The sequence below is a fragment of the Neoarius graeffei genome, chromosome 24 (genome assembly GCF_027579695.1).
Source record: "Neoarius graeffei isolate fNeoGra1 chromosome 24, fNeoGra1.pri, whole genome shotgun sequence".
Classification (NCBI taxonomy): Eukaryota; Metazoa; Chordata; class Actinopteri; order Siluriformes; family Ariidae; genus Neoarius; species Neoarius graeffei.
Genome location: NC_083592.1, coordinates 12,567,212 through 12,576,207, shown reverse-complemented (window position 1 = coordinate 12,576,207; position 8,996 = coordinate 12,567,212).

Genomic DNA, 8,996 nt, shown 5'->3' with positions numbered 1-8,996 from the left:
GTAGTGGTTAGCACTGTAGCCTCACAGCAAGAAGGTGCTGGGTTCGCGGCCGGCGAGGGCTAGAGCTGGGAGATGTGGCCTAAAAAAAATCTTTGATTTTTTTTCACAAAAAATCCGATTTTTGATTTTAATCGATTTTTTCCCCCCTACTAAAAATTAAACTACAGATGACAAAGAAATGGTTCAAAACAAGTTTTACCTTTATTTTGTTTTCACTTCAATTTCCCCTTTGGGGTTAAAGTGCAACCAGAAACCAAAAAGAAGCCAAAAAACAAGCCTGTAGATGAGATAACATCACGATAGCATCTGTGATTGCCTTCCACCGCGCCCCATTCTTATCATAAGGCACACAGTTCGAAAATGTGTCTGGGACGGCTGCTTGCTTTACTGTGGATGGTGTGCTAGTGCTGCGGCTGTTTTCATTCCGTTGGGAGCAGCACTTCTCCTGCTCCGCTCCATGCTTCTGTTTAAGGTGTTGGAATAAATTTGTCGTGTTGCTTCCTTTGGAAGCAACCGTTTTCAAACACACCTGACAACGAGGACTTGTTTGGTCTGCGTCCAATGCTGCAAAACCGAACCAATTCCAGATCACGGAGAAAGTTACTCCTTTCTTGGGCACAAGTTGTGGCTTTCCCCCAATCGCTGCCATGTTGTTTGTGTGTGTCTATGGCAAGCGCACGGGAGGAGGGCTGTAGTGTCAGTGCCCAATCCGTCCCTGCTGCCCTATCCGTTCTGCACATGCGCAGAGGGGAGCGTCAGTGGCGGAAGTTAAAACTGAGAGAAAACCGATTTTCATAAAAACACATCGTCTTTAACTGTAAATTTGAATTAATCGATAAAATTGATTTATCGCCCAGCTCTAGCGAGGGCCTTTCTGTGTGGAGTTTGCATGTTCTCCCCGTGTCCACGTGGGTTTCCTCCGGGTGCTCCGGTTTCCCCCCACAGTCCAAAGACATGCAGGTTAGGTTAACTGGTGACTCTAAATTGACCGTAGGTGTGAATGTGAGTGTGAATGGTTGTCTGTGTCTATGTGTCAGCCCTGTGATGACCTGGCGACTTGTCCAGGGTGTACCCCGCCTTTCGCCCGTAGTCAGCTGGGATAGGCTCCAGCTTGCCTGTGACCCTGTAGAACAGGATAAAGCGGCTACAGATAAGGGATGGATGGAACTGATGCGATGCTGTACATTCACCAGAGTACGAACTTTCTTGACTAAAATTGAATAATGAAATGGCTTGTCTTTCTGAAACAGGAAGTCAAAATAGCGTTGTGTTGAAGTGCTTGACTGATTTGTCTTCAAGAGTCACCACACAATCAAAACAAACCTGACAGAAGTTTTGCAAACAAGCTTAATATGGAGAATAGCAAAGAGTTTAACAAAGGTCTTTCTACAACTGTGGGTGATTTCTTCCTGTTACCCATACCCATTGACTTTAAGGATAATGAGGACCATTATCTCATCTCATTATCTGTAGCCGCTTTATCCTGTTCTACAGGGTCGCAGGCAAGCTGGAGCCTATCCCAGCTGACTACGGGCGAAAAGTGGGGTACACCCTGGACAAGTCGCCAGGTCATCACAGGGCTGACACATAGACACAGACAACCATTCACACCTACAGTCAATTTAGAGTCACCAGTTAACCTAACCTGCATGTCTTTGGACTGTGGGGGAAACCGGAGCACCCGGAGGAAACCCACGCGGACACGGGGAGAACATGCAAACTCCGCACAGAAAGGCCCTCGCCGGCCACGGGGCTCGAACCCGGACCTTCTTGCTGTGAGGCGACAGCGCTAACCACTACACCACCATGCTGCCTAGGACCATTAGCTGATCCAGAAATTTGTTTGGAATGCTTGCTACTTGTTTTGCCTAGTTTCAGTTAAATCCTTGATATTTATCTTCGCTCAAATATCCACTCTCTGTTTTTCATCAGGCGATCCTGATCAGTAATTCTCCATCACCTGTTGAAGTTACTCTATCACACGCAGACAACTCGGCTTCCTGAAATCCCATCTTCCAATCATTTCGCGACACCACACTCTTGAATGTGAATATATACTCATGTTTGTCTTTCAATAAACTGAAAACGTCTCTGAACAGTTGCGATTGAGTCAGTGACTGTCACTCCCGGATCTGTGAGGGAGAATCTCCTAGGTGGCAGAGGACTAAATCTCTAGATCATAGGCATTTAGCAGACAATCTTATCTAGAGTGATGTACAACATACTCAGAGCAGTGTGGAGAGCAGTTGGGGGTTAGATGCCTCGCTCAAGGGCACTTCAGCCATTCCTGCTGGTCCAGGGAATCAAACCAGCCACCTTTTGGTCCCAAAGCTGCTTCTCTAACCATTAGGCCATGACTCATACTTTGTCAATTCAACTTTCTTCAGTACAGTCTCTCATCTCATCTCATCTCATCTCATCTCATCTCATCTCATTATCTCTAGCCGCTTTATCCTGTTCTACAGGGTCGCAGGCAAGCTGGAGCCTATCCCAGCTGACTACGGGCGAAAGGCGGGGTACACCCTGGACAAGTCGCCAGGTCATCACAGGGCTGACACATAGACACAGACAACCATTCACACTCACATTCACACCTACAGTCAATTTAGAGCCACCAGTTAACCTAACCTGCATGTCTTTGGACTGTGGGGGAAACCGGAGCACCCGGAGGAAACCCACGCGGACACAGGGAGAACATGCAAACTCTGCACAGAAAGGCCCTCGTTGGCCACGGGGGTCGAACCTAGACCTTCTTGCTGTGAGGCGACAGGGCTAACCACTACACCACCTTGCTGCCACAGTACAGTTTCTTAGACAGCAAAATGTCTTTTGTTTTTGGATTTATGTAGTACAAACTTGAGCCAAGGTCAGCCATCGATGATACCAAGAGACGCAGGATCGTCAACAGGAAGCGTCTGAGGCGTTTGAATGGGAGGGTTATCATCAATGTTAAATATAAAGCCACTTGAATAGCTGAGATGGATTGACATCATATCCAGGGTGAATTCCTGCCTCATTACCAATATTCCCGGAATAGGCTTCTTGATCCAATGCAACCTTGGTCAGGATGAAACAGTTACTGAAATTGCTGCTTGATCAACCCTGATGGTGTATAAACATGGAATCAACTTGAGATAGAAACACATTTCAGCACCGAACAACTCCAAGTTGGTAAAACACTACTCTGAAAGTTACCACCAAATATCTTCCAAATAAACGTCACAAATCGACCAATCACATGAATAACAGCTGATATACTCAGGACTTTGAATTCACTTTGTGTCATAAAGTTTTCCAGAAAGTTAAATATTTCTTAAGCTTTTTGTCTTTTGTTAAATACCTTAAATGTTTGTACTGGTGAGGTGAGAATGTTCAAACCATACTTGCCAACTCTACATTGTAGATTCATGCGGTAGTCTCCCGATTTTAGTTTGAAAAAATATCACATTACAAAATAAATCGGCGAACGCTGTTGGATTTGCTCTACTGAATTTCATTTCAACAGTTTTCAGCACAGGGGATGCAAGTATACAGCGTCAGTCATATTAAGTGAGGCCAAGAGCCAATGGAACAGCGCAATAACGATGTTGAATTTAAATTGTCTCTCTATCATACCATTCCATTAGGGGTCATCCATAATTTTCATCATTATCACGAGTCTACAAAGAGTAGACTTTTGAGCAACTGCCCCCCCCCCCCCCCAAAAGTGTACATTAGCGGACAAAAAAATGATGATGGATCTACATTGAATAGGAATTCAAAATAAAACCATGTCTTGTCTTACTTTTTATTAAAATTGGATGACAGGACAATACAAAGATTCACAAGAGGAGAAAAGAAGACACAAGACGGGTCCAGAAGTTTTCATAGAAAGCAGGCGATTCATTTTACAGTCCCCCCAGGATTTTGCGGGCCTTTTTTGTGATTGTTGCGGGCTAAAATTTCTGATGTTGCAGGGGGTTTTCCAAAAAATTGCGATGAAAGTTGCGGTGTTTTTTAGGTTTTTGTTGCGATTACATTGCGGGAGGAAGTGAAAGTTGCAAGAAATTGTTGCGATTTTCTCTTTTTGTGATTAAAATTGAGTGATATGTTAAATATTAAGTTATTACTGAAAAACTATTGATTAAAAAAACAAAGACACTGAGAAATGGTCCTATAAACAACTTTACCAATATAAAAGATTACCAGGACTAAAGAAATGCAGAAAAATAGGCTTTACTTATCCAAATGCACCTGTTGGTTCAAAAGTTAAAGTGCAGAGAACCTCACAGCACAACATGGAGTTACCTTAAAATATAATATAAATGCCTCAGCTTTCATGTAAGAAAAAAAAAAACTATTAATACTAGTACTGTGTGCAGGCAGTCTCTCCTGAAGACTAAATTAAACAATAATTATAAACTAATAAAATAAATGGCTCAGGCTTCATAGAAGAAAAAAACAATTTGAACAGAATCTCAAAGTATGATGCTGAAGCTGCCTAAACAATGGAAAATAAAATACCATTTTGGCAAAAATGTTGGCATCCATTAATTTCTTGTATTAAGTAAAAAAAATAATGTAAAGTGCACACAGTCCTTCACTGTAAACATAACACACTTTCAGTAACAGAATTTAAGCCTACATAAACACTGACTCGCACATGCTGCTTCTCTTGAACGTACACACGGAAAGGCGGAAGGTAGTTTGTCAACGTCACCTCAAGACGACGCCAACGATTGGTCAAATTTGCGGGAAAGTTGCGGTGATTGGATATAATTGCAACACCACCCTGAATTCGCGGGGATTGGTTGAATTTGCAAATCGCAACATCCTGGAGGGTCTGATTTTTGAAAATTAGGAACTGTCTTTTTAAGGGGAGCTGTTGCCTTTTGGCTTTGAAACGTTCATTTTTGATTCTTTCCAAGCAGCCTGTCCTGCCCTAACTGCCTCCTCTCAGATGAATGCAGGAAACAATAAATGTTTAAAAACTGCTCGTACTCATTTGAAGGAGTCTTGTGAATAGCGATATTTCTGCTATTCACAAATTTATAAACGCGGTCAAAATCTGGTTCAGCCATTGTTGTTGTATTGAAGAAAGAAAGCGTGTAGAGCTAGCTGGCAAGACCGATGTGGCGCGAAATTTTTAACATGGCAGCCGCCGATTCGCACATTGACGGATCATCATTTTTTCATTTTTAAAAAGTGTATGCCTGGTCATTAACCCCCTCCCCCCCGCGTACGGTTTGTACGCTCATGATAATGATGAAAATTATGGATGACCCCTTAGTTCTCGTTATGTTTCTAACCAACTGCCAATGAGATCACATATTACAAAAAAAAAAATCGCCCCAATATTTGTAAAAACCAAACATGTTCTGGCGATAAGAACAATGAAAACTCAGAAGGAAACAAAAAAGCTTAATGAATACAGAATTCAAAATGATGTCCAGGTGAGGAAAACAACTTTCCTACCTCGAACTCAGACTTTTGTTTTGCAGGCAGGTAGAGGGCGCTATAATGAGCACGTGCAGTGTGAAGGTCGTCGCTTAGGGTAGTATCTCACTGGGCTGCGACGGCCTGCGACTAGTTGGAGACACAACAATTGCGATAAAATATGCAAATTAGCGACAATTTTCACTTGGAATCACACTGAATTGATATTCTCATATTTTATCGCAATTGTTGCGTCTCCAACTAGTTGCAAGCTGTTGCAGGCCAGTGAGATACACTCGCACTTCTTGTCTCAGGGAAACTAACTTGAGAAGGGTTCATGACGGCTTTGTGACACCAGCGACGTGTTTGCAGCTATTTTGAGAGAAATTTGGCGCACGGATTTTTTGAACATGTTCAAAATTTAGAAGAAGAAACCTTTATTTGTCACATGCACACTTCAAGCACAGTGAAATTCATCCTCTGCATTTAACCCATCTGAAGCAGTGAACACATGCACCCAGAGCGCCCAGGGGTTCAGTACCTTGCTCAAGGGCACCTCAGCCCAAGGCCGCCCCACATCAACCTAATTGCATGTTTTTGGATTGTGGGGGAAACCAGAGCACCCAGAGGAAACCCACACAGACACAGGGAGAACATGCAAACTCCACACAGAAAGGCCCTCGCCGCCCACTGGGTTCGAACCCGGAACCTTCTTGCTGTGAGACGACCGTGCTAACCACTACACCACCATGCCACCCGCATTTCCGCGACAAAGGAGCGACACTTTGCGACTCATGCAAGGAAATTGAGAAGCCCCGCGAATGTTTCAAGACACTTTTGAAACTCTCTTGCGAATGACGTTCACAATTTGTCGCAAGCTGTCGCAGCCCAGTGAGATACTGGCTTTATGGAGCACTTGCATGTGACGTCACATCCGATCCAGATTGTAAACAGACGCCACCTTGTCGGTCAAACGCCATATTTCCGCCTTTTCTTCTACCTTTTCTTCTGGAAAACCCTACTATATACAATTCTACTACAACATCAACTCCACTGAAAATCAATAAAACATAAGACGAGTGGAATCCTGTGTCCGAGTCCTTCCCTTTCAAGTGTGGGAAACCCATGATGCTCACATACACTTGACAGTAGGCTGCCACGGGACCCTGACAGGCATGCAAAATGGATTGCTGCTATCAGGTATACCATATATACAGTAATAGTGATAGACTACAAGCTCTCCCTACCTGTGCATGTTTTTTATGTTTTTTGTGTGTATTTTTGTGTGTTGTTCGTCTGTACCGGACTTCAATATCCACTACAACCGTATGGACTTACTGGACATTGGTTTCCAGCAGAAAATGACGGTTTGTAGCGATTTCCATTGCATGCACAACATTCCAGACGAGATAGCGAGACCAGCGGGGTTTCAATACTTAAGTGACTTACCCGTCCAATGAGGATTGTTATTTTCTTGTTTACAAGATGCCACATCTGAGGGGGGCTGACAAATCCTGAATTTCTGTAAAGATAACTGTCCAGAGATTTATAAGCACGCAGTGCTTCACCACTGAACAGCGAGGGAAAGTTAATGAGGTAATTATACACGTCTGGGTATTCCACCTCTGGCAGTTCAATATCCACTGACACGGTCGTGAAAACTATGTCCGGTAAGCGATAAGGGTCACTAATCTGTAGGTCGTTTATTTTAGACATATATCTAGTTATCTGTTCATTAGAAAAATGAGCCGTGTAGTCCGTCGGTTGAAATTGATCCATTTTGTACACGAGTGCAGCAGTATTCAGCTGTGTTTTTTACCGACAAGATGGCGGCCGTTTACATTCCGGTCACGTGACTGCAAGAGGTCTATTGGAGCCAGTTGTACAGTTACAACTTACCCCACTCTCCCCTATATAGTTTGTTCTCTTAAGAGGGTCCTTCTTATTCCTGCATATGTTGTGATAAATAAGGAAATAAACAAAGCACTTCACAACACATTTAAACAAAAGCAGATTTTATTTTGTTTGCATTTGCTGTAATTTCCACAGACGCCTTTTCATGTAGTTTGCAGGGTCCCCCCACACACACTGAATAAGGAATAGAACTTATTATAACACTTTTTTAGCCAATATATAATACATACATTCTTTCTCTTTATATTTATGTAACTGTTGTATTAATATTAATACTTTTCTCTTCTGGGATTAATAATGTGTTACTTTACCTTATCTTAGTGTAGCAATCATTTAATATAATTCTATTAATTTAGTGATTGAAATAAAAACTCACATTTTTCAACTTAATATTATATTTAAGCCAAATAAACCGAAATAAACTTTTGTGCTGGAGCTGAAACTGCGGATCTGGCAACACCGTGAGAGACCCTCGCGCGGGTGGGCGTGGCTAACATTCTGGGCTGAGTTTAATCGGTCGTGTTACAACTTCCGGAAATTAAAAAAATACTTCTGAAAGAGTTTCATAGCCGACTGATATGTTCTTTCGAGAACAAAACATTTATAATATACTTTTTAAAATTGTAATTTAACTCCGTGTTGTTGTTTTTTAATGTCCAGTATTATTTCCAATGAAGTACCACACTGAAATCGGTTACTATGGCACCAGGAGGCGAGCACACCTACCGCTGTGCTGATTGGTTGACCATGCAAGTATATCCGGTAGCGCTGAGTTTCACCGAAGACGTCAGGTACGACGCCATCTTGGAGAGGGCATCTTTCCGAGTCAAGTCATCAAGTAGAGCTGAAGTAAAATTTTACTTAAGTAAATTTTACTGAAATTTAATTACGGACATAAAATTCTCTTTAAATCCCAACATCGTACAATATCTGGATATAGGACTGAAAGAGACACACACACACAAGTTATCAGCTGAAAGTTTTAATTCTGTTGATGAGCAATGAGTCATTTGGGTGCTGAAAGAGTCGACTCTTTTTGATGAGCTGAGCCAAATGATCCGATTCACTGAAAAGAGCCGAACAAGGGTTTCTGCACATGAATTGATTCTTCTGTATATTTTAATGGAGGCATTTTCTGAGAGTATCACTATACTAGTACATCTCAAAAAATTAGAATACCATGAAAAAGTTCCTTTTTTTCATATATTCTATATTCATTACATGTAAAATGAAATATTTAAAGCCTTTTTTGTTTTAATTTTGATGATTATGGCTTATAGCTCATGAAAATCAGAAATCCAGTATCTCAAATTATTAGAATATTCCCTAAGATCAATAAAAAAAAAAGGATTTACAATACAGAAATGTCCAACTTCTGAAAAGTATATTCATTTATACACTCAATACTTGGTTGGGGCTCCTTTACTATGAATTACTGTATCAATGCGGTGTGGCATGGAGGTGATCAGTCTGTGGCACTGCTGAGGTGTTATAGAAGCCCAGGTTGCTTTGATAGTGGCCTTCAGCGTATCTGTGTTTTTGGGTCGGGTGTTTCTCATCTTCCTCTTGACAATACCCTATAGATTCTCTATGGGGTTCAGGTCAGGCAAGTTGGCTGGCCAATCAAACACAGTAATATCATGATCAGCAAACCATTTGGTAGTAGT